Source organism: Schistocerca nitens, chromosome 9, assembly GCF_023898315.1.
Source record: "Schistocerca nitens isolate TAMUIC-IGC-003100 chromosome 9, iqSchNite1.1, whole genome shotgun sequence".
NCBI classification, from domain to species: Eukaryota; Metazoa; Arthropoda; class Insecta; order Orthoptera; family Acrididae; genus Schistocerca; species Schistocerca nitens.
In genome coordinates, this window is record NC_064622.1 from 26432987 (window position 1) to 26447611 (window position 14625).

Sequence of the window (14625 nt, forward strand, 5' to 3'; positions counted from 1 at the left end):
TGGAGCAGTTGATGAGTGCAATATTAAATTTGGGATCACAAATAGGAACAATTAAAACTGATTGGGAACAATGGAAACACGGTTAGATTCACGAATAGGGACATGTTTGAAATACATGAAAGATGAATTAAAGAAAGAAATTAGAGAAGAAGTACAACCGATTTTGAATGCTCACAACAGTAGATTAACTTCAATAGAAATTAGACAAAAGGAACAGGATAGAGAATTGGAAGTTAAATTTACAACGTGCACACGATAAGGAAGAAATATTTGAAAGAATCGAGGAAATCGTACCAAATGACTGAATAAATAACCTAACACAACAATATGAACAGTTAACTACTAAATGTGTCAATACTGAAACCAGGGTAGCGACACTTACGGAAGACGTAAATAAACAGAAAGAACAAATAGGTGACTTATTGGAAAGAGTTGAGGAGATTTCAGATCAATTGACAAGTCGTAGTTTAAATGGGGACAGAGATTCAGATGATACAGCTCCATTGCCATTTGCAGAAACAGAAGAGTACCAGAATATAAATAAACATGTTGAAAATCAGGGAAAATTTAATGAACGCGTTATAAGAGAATTTGAGGCGTTACGAAAGCAAGTTAAACAAACTGAAAGCGAAATCGTAGGAAAAGACAGTAGAAGAAATTTAGAATCACCGATAGCAGCGGGTTTTGAAGAAAATTTATTTCATTTACGAGGTGCAACAAGAGAGCGCCATGCGCGCGAAGTTGATAATAATCGACATTCGGACGGGGGCAGACGCGGTAGGTCTTTGTCGCCACGAGGCGAAAACATTGACTATAAACACTTTTAACTGTTCGGAAATTTAAGATCTTTCGCAATTCTAATAATGACATACATCCATGTTCATGGTTAGATCAATTTATGTACGCACTTTCGCCAAATTGGCCACTAAGTCACGAACTGGAATTTATGTGTGCATATTTAGAAAACGAACCGGCGACGCGCATGCGCGCACTTATTAGAGATTGTAATATTTTAAATGATTTTTATCATGCATTTCTATCGGCATATTGTTCCGAAAACACGCAAGAGAGAGTCAAACATAGTCTTATTATGCAGCATAATTCTAAACACTCTGAGTTCCGCACGCCGGCAGAATACTTTGAAGATATGATTCGAAAGAATCAATTCCTTTCCAACCCTAATTCGGATTTGTTTAACTAAGCTGCGACAATCGATAAGACACATTGCTTTAGCCGGAAGATGTAAAGACGACATTGAAACTTTTAAGACTTTGCTACAAGAACTTGAGTATGACAACGACGACGGAACTTGTAATTTTTTCAGTAACGGTAATCACAATAGATTTTCAGAGAAAAGGGATAATGATCGGAACGGACGTTATAGCGGTAATTTTGAAAGTGACAGACGAAACAGACAGAACAATAGATACCAGCCTTATGACAATAACAGACGTTCTAACAGAAATTACACAGACAAGTATAATAACAGAAATTCTTACCGGAATGATCAATCATACGAAAACAGTAATCGGTATCATCAAGACAGAAATTATTCATACAGTAATAGAAATTCTTACTACAGAAATAACCAGGGTAGTTGATACAACAATAATTTCAGAAGTGACAGTCGAAATTACACAAGAATCAGTCATGCAGGTAGACAGGAAAATAGAAATTTTAATAACAGACACAACCAAGAATTTGCATCTAACAGACAGTAAGGACCTAACTGGTATCATCCACGTGACAGAACTTCAGAGAGACAAGTGCAAATCGTAGAAATTAATCCGCGAAATGACGCGAATAATCAAAGACGTGACGCAAACAATCGACAATGACTTGTAGCTTCGGCTTCTGGCAGCAATATAGACGGTTCAGAAAGTAATGACACTACAACTTTACACTACGTACGCTTGGATGACATGAGAGATATTTTGCTAGACGAAAGGAAAATAATGTAGACGCATTTTTACATCCTGTTATTGAAGTATGCGTGAGTAAGAATAAGTTCACTGCGGTTTTAGATTCTGGGAGGCCATTGAATGTTATTATTGAATCAGTTTTTCGTATATGTGTAAGAACTACTGCTTGCCCTGTGTTACCTGTTTCTAAAACTACAATTCGAGGAGCTCTTTCTGGAAAAAGTGTGGAAGTCAAACAACAGACCAACTTAAATTTCATTATTCAAGGATATGAATTTTCTGCTAATTTTATTATTGTTCCATTACGCAGTCACAAATTATATTATGTATGGAGTTTCTTAACACATATAAGGCAATTTTGAACTTTAAGGAAGGAAGTGTGAACTTGACTGTTGCCGGAACGCCGAGATGTTTGAAATTTTTCGAGTGTGTAACGAAATCTGAATCAGAAACAAATAGTTTAAGGTTTCTTACTTCTGATGTTTTCGCTGAGAATTATGACGACAATGTGTTCATTCATGACAACGACAATAGATACAGAGACGCGATGGATGATATAATTAATAGTGAAGAATTAATTATTGAAAAGGTTAACAAAGCTGAAGTGACAGATGACGTTGCAAGAGAAGAATTGTACCAGATTTTGACTTCACATGCTACAGTATTTAGCCATCACACAGGAACTATACAAGGCTTACAATATTTATTTAAAGTAAAAGAAGACACACCATTTCGGGGAAAAACGTACGCTATTCCTTTGGCTTATAGAGACAAGGTTAAGAGTGAACTTCAATGGATGTTAGATCAAGGCATTACTGAGCCAGCAGTCAGTCCTTATACCAGCCCATTACATGTCGTTCTTAAAAAGGATGGGTCAATTCGTTTGGTTCTGGATTCCAGACAGATAAATAATATCATCAATCCTAAAACTGACGGTCCACAAAATTTAGATGAACTTCTTCAACATTTCCATGGAATTAAAGTTTTATCCACAATTGATATGCGCGCAAGTTTTTGGCAAATAGAACTCCATCCTGATTGTAGAAAATACACTGCCTTTTTAGCCTTTGGCAACTGTTATCAATTTCGGAAATTACTGTGTGGACTTCTGTATCTTCAGCAGCATTCATTCGTGGTTTAAACGAAATTTTACCTGTTTATCTTCGTAACAATATTACTTCATATGTTGACGATATTTTTATTGCTAAACGTTCTTGGAGTGAGCATAAAAGAATTTTGGATTCATTATTACGTATTTTTGATAGAGTTGGCATTACAGTGAACTTGGAGAAATCTAAATTTTGTCATTCTCAGGTGAAATTTCTCGGTCATATTATTTCTACAGAAGGTATTCTTCCTCATCCAGAGAAACTAGACGCTGTTCGTAATTATGCTGTTCCTACTACAAAACGTTATGTTCGTAGTTTCCTTGGTGTCTGTAATTTTCTTAGACGCTTTATTAGACTGGACAATTTGGCCACACCTCGTTTATGTGAACTCTCTGGAAAGAATTCTAAGGAAGCTCAATTAGAATTTGAACAACTTCGTGATGCTTTAGTTGCTGCTCCACTTCTTTCACATCCGGATTTATCTAAAGATTTTTGTTTGGCGACGGACTCATCATACAAAGGCCTAGGTGCACACTTATTTCAAGAGATAGAGGAAAACGGCGTTGTAGTACAGGAAACTATGGCATTTGGAAGTCGTGTTCTCTCTAAATCAGAAAAGAATTATTCGATTACGAAACTTGAAGCTTTGGCTGTTGCTTGGGCTGTCACAAAATTTCGCATCTTTTTGTATGGCAGACATACTAAGGTTTACACCGATCATCGAGCTCTGGAATTTCTTATGTCAACAAAATTAACACATGGAGGATTGTCACGATGGGGGCTGTATCTACAAGAATTTGATTTTAGTATTGTTTACATACAGGGTTCTTCAAATATAATTGCTGATTCTTTATCATGTGCACCTATGGGTTTGAAACAAAGTGCTGAGGAGGACTTCAAGAAAAACAATTATTGTTTGATGTATATTCAAGGTGTTGCGTTTGAAAATTTTATTTCGTCTTCGCTCCAGGACATCGCTAAGGAGCAGAATAAGGATCCAATCTGGAAGGACATTAAGGAGAAGTGGAAGAGAAAGGAAAGTCTAGCGATTATACAGTATTATTTAGTTCGCAATAATATTCTTTTTAAACGAAAATCGGTTGACAACTCTGTTTGGTTAGTTTGCATTCCTGATGAGTAGGTTAATAAATTGATTTGGTATACACATTTCAGTTATGCACACTTTGGTCCCAGAAAATGCTTTCACAAATTACGAGAAAATTGCTACTTCAGTAATATGGAAAAACGTATTCGATTTGTTCTTGCCAAATGCAAATTATGTCAAAAGGCTAAGCCGCCAACCATTTCTCACAGAGCATCGTTGTTTCCTGTCATTCCAGCGAAATTAAAGGAGATGGCTGCAGTCGATTTGTTCGGTCCAGTGGTTCGTTCTACTGATGGTTTTGCGTACATTTTGGTAGCAGTGGAATTGACATCAGAATATGTGTTTTTTACACCTTTACGCAAAGCAACAGCTCGTTCAGTATCTAATGCTTTCATCAAACATTTTCTTAAAGAAGTGGGACATGTTGATAAAGTTATATCAGATAATGGATAACAGTTTCGCTCTAAAATTTTGCTTCGTACTCTACGGCGTCGTAAGATTAAACCAATTTTCATTTCACTTTTTCACCTCAATCTAACGCTTCAGAGAGATGATGAAGGAAATCAATAAATTGTGTCGTCTTTATTGTCATCAGAATCACAAAACGTGGGATCAGTATCTTCATATTTTTCAAAACATTCTGAATGAACTCCCTAATGATTCAACTTCTTTACCGCCTATATTGTTATTAAAAAATAAAGCACCGACAAATCGCATTTCTGAAATCGTTCCTTTCCCACCTACACGGAAACTGCGGCATTCTGAAGTTGTCAACCTGGCTCTACAAAATATTGCATCTGCTAGAAGAGAGAAATCAGCTAAACGTCCTGGTTGTTTAAAAACTTTGTCAGTTGGTCAAAAGGTGTTAATTAAGTCTCATCGTTTGTTTCACAAAGGAAAAGGCTTGTGTCGCAAATATTTTCTGCTTTACAACGGTCCATATAGAGTTCGCAAAATTATTCATAACAACACTGTAGAAGTAGAAACTCTTAAATCTAGGCGCTCTAAGGGAATACATCATATATCCAAAGTTGAAATTTTTGTGGAATGACATACTTTTGAGGAATTAACAGTTACACGTAAACACGCAGAGAATACAGGGATACCGCGCCGTGTTCTGGCGGCGGCACATACTCAAAGCAACAGTCAAGTCTCCGCGCCGCACCAGGTAGCCGTTGACCGCAAACAATTACTTCCTACGTCACGCTTACCAACAGCTGATAAAGCGCTCAGTGCGAATGCACTGACAGCCGTAAACAAATACACAGTCTAATTTCTCCGATTAAATTCAGTATAAAGCTATAGTGACTTGATAACTTATGTTATTAACGTTCAGTTTTTCCAGGATACAGTTGCACAAAATATTTAAGAACTTCAGGTAAATTCTGTGCGTGTCCGACATTAAGAAGACTTGCTATCGAGAAAATTTCAGGAAGAATGTAATTTCGAAGAAGAAAGTAATAAACTAAAAAGGTAACTATTAATTAAGTTTATTTTGCAGGTAACATATTTCTACTTAGGTATGTACTTATACATAATTTGCTGCTGTCGATTACGTGATTTATACTTTGTGTTAAATTTTATGCTCTATGAATTTACTTGTGAAGCGAGATGCTTGCGTACCGTTGCTGATTTTGACAATGTTTTATTAATGAACAGGGTTGTTACTTGTGTGTATTATGCATCGCTTGCCTGGTATGCTTTTTCACTGATGTCATATTTTTTATTATGTGCTGCTGTGCCTATCTATTTAAATTATAATTGTCACATGATTGGTTGTGCTGATATGGTAATGTATCCAAGTTATACTTTGTGATTTATCTGCTTGCGCCTTCATGTTTACCTGATATGATGCTTATGACCTATTTATTATGTAAGATATATACTTGCTGCTTTGCGTATGGATTGCATATTTACACATTTCTGTTTTGTTGTCATAACTACTCTTTATACAGAAATACTTATGTACCGCGTACGAACATAGAGTTTAGGTTGCACTATGGTATTAATTATAGATTGTTCGATTGGCACAGCCTCGTTGTAGGGATTGTGTTGCATCCACTTATTGACATTCTGTGCTCTACTGGTATATTTACTCGCTTTTGCATGTTTTGCTTACGCTCAGTGCTTTACATTTTAAGATAAGAAAATGAACTGCTATAATTCTACGAACTACATGGGTACAAGAAACTTCATTGAAGTCACATGAACTGGAGGTTCTATGGAAGCTGTATTAATTCATTATAATAGAAAGGAAGCTGACGACATGAAATACCAACACTAGCTTTAGACCATTGACAGTTATTACACTGCATTCTTCGTGAGCAATTGAAGTAGCAAGTAACACTTGACACTAAATATACTCCACATGTTTGCTTCTGTTTTGCCATGATTCTTGAAGTGGTGTACACACTGTGAAATATTACGATTTATTCATTCAAATTCTTATGTGATCATTAATACTGTGTACTCGCACCTACTTACTGTAAGTTATTCAAACTGAAGGCTGTTAGAGGTCATGTATGCATTTCTTATAGTTTATGATGGACAAGGTAACGAAAATGTATTTTATAATTCATAATGAGTAGAAGATTTGGCTCAGGTGGATTACACAGAGGTTGTGTGTGGACATTGTGTCTTCGGATTGTATGGGATGATGAATTGAAGTTTGCACTAGGATTTTATCTGTACTTGTTCGAGAAGACTGACTAGAGGAAAGAGTTGTTATGGAAGTGAAATGATATTGGCGATAAGGTTTATATGTGTCGACGCATTGAAGAGGTATTATTGAGATATTGAGATTGTGTGAAGTTGATGATTATTGGAGTTTTGGTGGACAAGAGGTAAAGTAAGTGAGGAGCATATTTTTTTTTTTTTGTTGGTTTATATGGAACAAGAAGGATGAAGATGGCAGACCAGAACACTCCAGTGGAAGGAAGATTGTCTACACACACACACATTGTTAAATCAATAAGCAGTATATACTTTTTTGGGGAGGAAGGAAATATTTGCGTATGTTGGCAAACTGAGAGCTGTTCAGCAACTATGTATTTTGATGTGGCTTGGCAAACATTGGTCTTGACATGATGACGATGACGTTGACTAACTATTATTGACTATTATACACCGCTGCCACTACTATTTGATACACATGTTGAACATCATATCTTGACAGAATTGCGTTTACACAGTTAACACTATTCAATTACACAATAGTACTTAATATGCAGATGAAAGATGAGTGAGTGTGTTTTGTGTGTTTTCCTTTCGTATTCTCAAATATATAGTTAAAATATGGCTTCCCGGCCATTGACCTTCTTGTGCGAACGCACATACTATGCCCGAACTCGTACGGGGCTTGGTAGATTAATCTGCCACGAGTAATGAGTATGATGGGCAAATATCTATTTAGGCGCACTACGAATGTAGTGGTGTGGACATGTTGGGAATGTGGATCTCACGGGGAGCGTGCAAGGGATAAGTCCCTGCAGACGCACTGCCCTCTGTGCCTGCGATGGCTCAGATGGATAGAGCGTCTGCCATGTAAGCAGGAGATCCCGGGTTCGAGTCCCGGTTGGGGCACACATTTTCAACATGTCCCCAATGAAGTAGATCAACACCTGTTTGCAGCTAGGGTGTCCATTTAATTATCATTTCATTTCTTGCAAAGCTGCATGGTCATCCACGGTAACTGTTCTTCCGGGAACAGATACTACCGTCATATATAGAATCAGACTGGTCTTCCAGAAAATTAAAGAAATATTGAGATGTGCTAAATATAATCTCGGCCAGAGTGCCAGGGGTTTATAAGGTTTTTTGTGAGGATGGCACCAGTGAAGCAGCAATTGTATACGGTTTGTTGCAGAGCTCTGTGTTGAACATCCACGTTGCTTAAGTATATGAATTTTGGAATATCAGTTGTGTCCTAGGACAGTCTAATAAATAAATAAAAGAAGATTATCTTCAAACATCCGAGGATTCTGATTTACGATTTGAACAATTGGGCAGCACTACCCCTCGCATTGTGTACTGAGGCCGGTTTTTGTTATGGCTGTACTGCTCGCAAAATGCTCGTACCTAAGCTGAATGACGGCGTTGCGCTCGATATGAAATACTTATCATCCGATTTTTCGAAAACTGTTAAGCGCAAAAGTTTTGTTTTTGCACATCTTACAGTCTGTAGGTACTTGGTGAAAGATCTCCCGGGATATGGTAAAGTTAAAATTTATTAAAAAATGAAACAGCAATAACGACAGAATCAAAGACTGACTTTGGAAGTGCCGGCAAAGACATTAGTTATGAATGCGCGGTAAAGCATAGATAAATGACCATAAAAAATCATTCAATTTTTTGTACATGATTTTGTTTCACTCTCTCGTATGTAGAAGTTAGGTTAAGATGTATTGCTTAGAGTATGACGAGCTACAAGTGTTTTGTATCATATGTGTGTCTGAATATGAGAAGACTTAATAACAGTATTAAGCATTTTTATTAAAGTGGAATAGAAACAAGTTAAGAAGAATTCCTTTGTATTTTATATCATCTTGTGAGGCACTGATGTTTGCTGGAGTCAGCTGTCTGCATCTACAATTGAAATTTGGGGAAAGAAGTCCACGGTCATATTTTCGTAAAATTAACAGAAGGAGAAGCTTTCAGATTATATATATATATATATATATATATATATATATATATATATATATATATATATATATATATAGTGATGGACACAGAAAAAGAAACGACGCAAGGTAAAGTGAATGAACAATAGCACAATTTCGAAAACGCAGAACATTTCATAATAATACGTTGTACTAATATTCTATTTTCATTGCAAGCGAAAAGACAATTACCAATCAACCTCCGGTTGATTTAAAAAAATACACCAAGTTAAATAAAAATATTTTAATATATACATCTTACAACTACATCTTTGCACTATTTTTCTACATAGTCTCCATAGCAATTGAGGCACTTATCGTATCTCTTCACAAGCTTTGAAATTCCTTCTGCATAAAAATCACCCGCTTGTGCCTGGAGCCAGCCTGTGACCGCATCTTTGAGCTCTTCGTCGTCATCAAACCGCTGTGACCCGAGCCATTTCTTCAAATGCATGAAGAGGTGATAATCACTTGGCGCCAGGTCTGGGCTGTAAGGTGGATGGTTGATAACGTCCCACTTGAAGGACTCAAGAAGGGCCGTTGTTCTGCGAGCAGAGTGGGGACGGGCGTTATCGTGCAAAAAAACGATACCGGAAGTCAGCATACCACGGCGTTTGTTCTGTATAGCCCGTCGTAACTTTTTTATTGTTTCACAGTACACGTCTTGATTAATGGTCGTACCACGTTCCATGAATTCAACCAACAACACCCCTTTGGCATCCCAAAACACCGTTGCCATCAGTTTTCTGGCAGAAAAATCTTGCGAGGCTTTTCTTGGTTTGGTAGGCGAATTTGAATGTGCCCACATCTTTGATTGTTCTTTTGTCTCAGGGTTCACGTACTTAATCCAGGTTTCGTCACCGATCACGATTCTGTTCTCCTTCGTCCTCATAACGTGACAGAAAGTCTAATGCAGAGGCCATTCTTTGAGTTTTGTGGTGGTCGGTAAGAATTTTGGGCACCCATCGTGCACAGAACTTACGGTAACCCAATCTTGCTGTCACTATCTCGTACAAGAGAGTCTTAGAAATCTGTGGAAAACCAGTAGACAACTCCGACATTGAGAAACGTCGATTTTCACGTTTGCATCAACTGTCTGAACGAGTTCGTCAGTCACCAATGATGGTCTACCACTCCTCTCTTCATCATGAACGTTTTCTCGTCCACTTTTAAATAAACATACCCATTCACGGACAACTCCTTCACTCATAACTCTTGGTCCGTACACGGCACAAAGCTCACGATGAATAGCTGCTGCAGAATATCCTTTGGCTGTAAAAAACCTTATGACAGCACGCACTTCACATTTGGCGGGGTTTTCTATTGCAGCACACATTTCAAACTGCCACAAAAACTAAACTAGCGCAGGTACGACGTTCACTCGACCACGGCTTGATGCCGACTGACCTGTTGAGTGCGTGAACGCACAGATGGCGTCGCTACTCCCCCCACAACCCGCACTGTGACCAATCGGAGGTTACTTTCTGAACCGCCCTCGTATTTTTTTCCTTTATGATGAACTGAATTCTTTTCGTTATCCATTGACTTAATGCGCTGCATCAAATTAAGTAAAACATTCTATGAAATATTAAAGAATTTGCAGCGGTAAAAATGCGTTGCATAAACTTTATCTCATATAGTGCAGCAAACGAAATGTAGATAAGAAATCGAAATTTTATTTAAATTTGAGAACTGGACGGTATCCCATTTCGTTCTCTAATTATTGTGTTCTGTATTACACGGAGGGTCGCACACAACGCGGATTTGCTGGCTGCTATGAAATACTTATCATCCGAGTTTAAGAAAACTATAGGCTGAAAAAATTGACTTTTTTATATCTCATAGTTTGATAACTTCGCTCGATAAAGAACTGAACTTCTTTTCGTTATACGCAGTAGCTATTACACTCCATCAGGTAAAACATTGCGCGAAACTTTAAAGATTTAGCAGCGGACAAATCGCAACTACGCTTATGCTTGATTTTAGCTCATACATTGCAGTGATTGAAATTGAGCTAATATGGCGAAATTTTATTTAAAATTAAAAGCAGTAGGGTATTTTATTTCGTTGTGGAGTTATTAGGTTTTATATTTTATGGACGGGTACGCGCGACGCACCCATTCACTTCCTTGCCCGTTTCAAATCATGTAGTCATAACAAATGTTATATTTCACAAACGATTCAAGATATCGAAATGAGGTTTTTTGCAAATGATAGCACGCAATGAGGCACATTTGTTTTACGATAAATACTCTAGACTTTTTTATTCAAAGATACACTACTGGCCATTAAAATTGCTACACCAAGAAGAAATGCAGATGATAAACGGATATTCATTGAACAAACATATTATGCTAGAAGTGACATGTGGTTACATTTTCACGCAATTTGGGTGCATAGATCCTGAGAAATCAGTACCCAGAACAACCACCTCTGGCCGTAATAACGGCCTTGATACGCCTGGACATTGAGTCAAACAGAGCTTGGATGGCGTGTACAGGTACAGCTGCCCACGCAGCTTCAACACGATACTACAGTTCATCAAGAGTAGTGACTGGCGTATTGTGACGAGACAGTTGCTCGGCCACCATTGACCAGACGTTTTCAATTGGTGAGAGATCTGGAGAATGTGCTGGCCAGGGCAGCAGTCGTTCTGTATTACCATCCTGAACCCACCGATTCCATATTCTGCTAACAGTCATTGGATCTCGACCAACGCGAGCAGCAATGTCGCGATACGATAAACCGCAATCACGACAGGCTACAATCCGGCCTTTATCAAAGTCGGAAACGTGATGGTACGCATTTCTCTTCCTTACACGAGGCATCACAACGTTTCACCAGGCAACGCCGGTCAACTGCTGTTTGTGTATGAGAAATCGGTGGGAGACTTTCCTCATGTCAGCACATTCTAGGTGTCGCCACAGGCGCCAACATTCTGTGAATGGTCTGAAAAGCCAATCATTTGCATATAACAGCATCTTCTTCCTGTCGTTTAAATTTCGCGTCTGTAGCACGTCATCTTCGTGGTGTAGCATTTTTAATGGCCAGTAGTGTATGTGGAAATAGCTCGAAATGACTTAACTGCTGCAGTGAGAGGATGGGGATTCAGAAGCATACAGACGTCGATAGCTCTGTAACTGAGTGAGGTGGCGACCTGGTTAGCACACTGGACTCACGTTCTGGGGACGATGGTTCAAATTCGCCTCCACGTTCCCTGCGATTTCCCTAAATCGCTTAATGCAAATGCAGGGATGATTCCTTTAAAAGGGTATGGCCCATTTTCTTCTCCATCCTTCCCTAAACATAGCTTGTGTTCCGTCTCTATTGACCTGGTTGTCAACGGGACGTTAAAGACTAATCGCCTCTTTCTCCTCGACAGTATTGTAGAAAAACCCAAGAAGCGCGGATATACACGTCCACAGCATCTGGGGAACGGTGTAGCGGGAAGTATATATACGTCCACGGTAGCGAAAGGGTTAGAAACTAGACTATAACTTCAATAGAACTACGCAACTACAGCAGCGTATGCACTTAGCAATACATGTTAAGAGTGTACTTCGTAAAGAAAGCGGCAGAAATCATGTAGTTTACTGCCTGATATGAGTGGTAGCGCTACAAGCGAGGCTGAGCAGAGAGCACAAGAGCGTTCTGCGCAAGCAGAGGGTGCCACCTCAGATCCCATCATTTACCTGGTCTCAAGTCCGCCCCGGTAGCTGAGTGGTCAGCGTGACAGACTGTCAATCCTATGGGCCCGGGTTCGATTCCCGGCTGGGTCGGAAATTTTCTCCGCTCAGGGACTGGGTGTTGTGTTGTCCTAATCATCATCATTTCATCCCCATCGACGCGCAGGTCGCCGAAGCGGCGTCAAATCGAAAGACCTGCACCAGGCGAACGGTCTACCCGACGGGAGGCCTTAGCCACACGACATTTCCATTTCCATACTTGGTCTCAAAATGACGTCATCTAACCGATGAGATGCCGTTCTCCGGACATAAAAGCCAGAACCCCAGGACGATGATGATGAGGCAATCAAGAAAACTGCTGCGGAAGCAAAGGGAACTTCACAGCAAACATAAACATAGCCAAAGCCTTGCAGACAAACAAAAATTATGCGAAGCGAAATGTAGTGTGAGGAGGGCTATGCGAGAGGCGTTCAATGAATAATGTATTCGAAAGTGAAGTTCTAGGCACTGAGTCGCAGAAAATCTAAGAAATTTTGGTCTTATGTCAAAACGGTAGGTGGATTAAAACAAAATGTCCAGACACTCTGTGACCAAAACGGTACTGAAACAGGGGATGACAGACTAAAGACTGAAATACTAAATGTCTTTTTCCAAAGCTGTTTCACAGAGGAAGACTGCACTGTAGTTCCTTTTCTAGATTGTCGCACAGATGACAAAATGGTAGATATCGAAATAAATGACAGAGGGATAAAGAAACAAAATCGCTCAAAAGAGGAAAGGCCGCTGGACCTGTTGGGGTACCAGTTCGATTTTACACAGAGTACGCGAAGGAACTTGCCCCCCTTCTTGCTGCTGTGTACCGTAGGTCTCTAGAAGAGCGTAGCGTTCCAAAGGATTGGAAAAGGGCGCAGGTCATCCCCGTTATCAAGAAGGGACGCAAAAAAAAAAAAAAAAAAAAAAAAACAAAAAAAAACAATGGTTCAAATGGCTTAACTTCTGAGGTCATCAGTCCCCTAGAGCTTAGAACTACTTAAACCTAACTAACCTAAGGACATCACACACATCCATGCCAGAGGCAGGATTCGAACCTGCGACTGTAGCGCCTAGAACCGCTCGGCCACCCCAGCTGGCCGACGTCTAACAGATGTGCAGAACTATAGAGCTATATCTCTAACGTCGATCAGTTGTGGAATTTTGGCACACATATTATGTTCGAGTGTAATGACTTTTCTGGAGACTAGAAATCTACTCTGTAGGAATCAGCATGGGTTTGGAAAAAGACGATCGTGTGAAACCCAGCTCGCGCTATTCGTCCACGAGACTCAGAGGGCCTAGACACGGGTTCCCAGGTAGATTCCATGTTTCTTGACTTCCGCAAGGCGTTCGATACAGTTCCCCACAGACGTTCAATCAACAAAGTAAGAGCATATGGACTATCAGACCAATCGTGTGATTGGATTGAAGAGTTCCTAGATAACAGAACGCAGCATGTCATTCTCAATGGAGAGAAGTCTTTCGAAGTAAGAGTGATTTCAGGTGTGCCGCAGGGGAGTGTCGTAGGACCGTTGCTATACACAATATTCATGAATGACCTTGTGGATGGATACCGAGCGAGGTGGCGCAGTGGTTAGCACACTGGACTCGCATTCGGAAGGACGACGGTTCAATCCCGCGTCCGGCCATCCTGATTTCGGTTTTCCGTGATTTCCCTAAATCGCTCCAGGCAAATGCCGGGATGGTTCCTTTGAAAGGGCACGGCCGACTTAGTCCCCATCCTTCCCTAACCCTATGAGACCGATAACCTCGCTGTTTGGTCTCTTCCCCCAAACAACCAACCAACCAACCTTGTGGATGACATCGGAAGTTCACGGAGGTTTTTGCGGATGATGCTGTGGTATATCGAGAGGTTCTAACGATGGAAAATTGTACTGAAATGCAGGAGGATCTGCAGCGAATTGACGCATGGTACAGGGAATGGCAGTTGAATCTCAATGGAGGCAAGTGTAATGTGCTGCGAATATATAGAAAGAAAGATCCCTTATCTTTTAGCTACAACATAACAGGTCAGCAACTGTAAGAAGTTAATTCCATAAACTATCTGAGTGTACGCATTAGGAGTGATTTAAAATGGAATGACCATAT

At 39.6% G+C, this 14625-nt stretch overlaps 1 non-coding gene across 1 annotated transcript; it reads left to right on the forward strand.

The window, feature by feature from the left end:
* Positions 1 to 7643: 7643 nt before the first annotated feature.
* Trnat-ugu (transfer RNA threonine (anticodon UGU)) lies at positions 7644 to 7718 on the forward strand. The gene has a single exon. It is a non-coding gene; the product is annotated as a tRNA-Thr (tRNA).
* Positions 7719 to 14625: the final 6907 nt, after the last annotated feature.